Raw genomic sequence first — 751 nt, forward strand, 5'->3', positions numbered from 1 at the left:
TTAGAAACTTTTTAGTAGGAATACATATATACAGTACAGTAAAATGTACAATAGTCAGCGAGTTCGTCAAACAAGGTATAAAAAAAAGTCTGGCCTTGGGTAGCATCTTTTTAAAGAAAATCATTAATTTCATTAAAAAAAACACAAGTTACTGATTGATTAAATAATTCTATTTTAAATAAGAAATGATTATACACAGTAAAGGTAACATAGGACAACATTTAAAAGATCATTATATTAGTGCTACTGAAACTGTTAATTATTTCAAGGTTTTATCTAAGTGCAAATCAAGTTTGATTGCTTAATTAAAAAAATGCTTTGGATCAAAGAACTGAAACCTACACTTAACAAACTTGTACTGATTCAGTCAAAGCCAAACTGTTTATCTAGTTAATCTGCTAAGAAGGGCTAATTGTTGCTTAGCTCCACTGTGGCTCCACACAGGCCCTATTGATATGTAAATTAATTACTTACTTCCTGTCACTGCTTGGTATTTTTGTTTTTAGTTTTTTCAATTTACTTGATCTTGAGAGTGGTTCCATGATGGACCCGAAACGTCAATCTTTCTTGTCATTAAATTTTGTTATGTGATTATGTTCTTAATTGATTTAATAAATAAAAGTCACAAATAATAATTTGATTTATTAAATTTCATTATGTAAAAATAGTTATGCTTTAACATAGATTAAAAATATGTTACGCCTTACTTATTTTTAATCTATGGTCTTTTTAATTAATTTTCTTTTTCTTA

The sequence above is a fragment of the Anneissia japonica genome, unplaced genomic scaffold, assembly GCF_011630105.1.
Source record: "Anneissia japonica isolate Jap-2015-1 unplaced genomic scaffold, ASM1163010v1 scaffold288194_len294098_cov161, whole genome shotgun sequence".
In the NCBI taxonomy this organism is placed as follows: Eukaryota; Metazoa; Echinodermata; class Crinoidea; order Comatulida; family Comatulidae; genus Anneissia; species Anneissia japonica.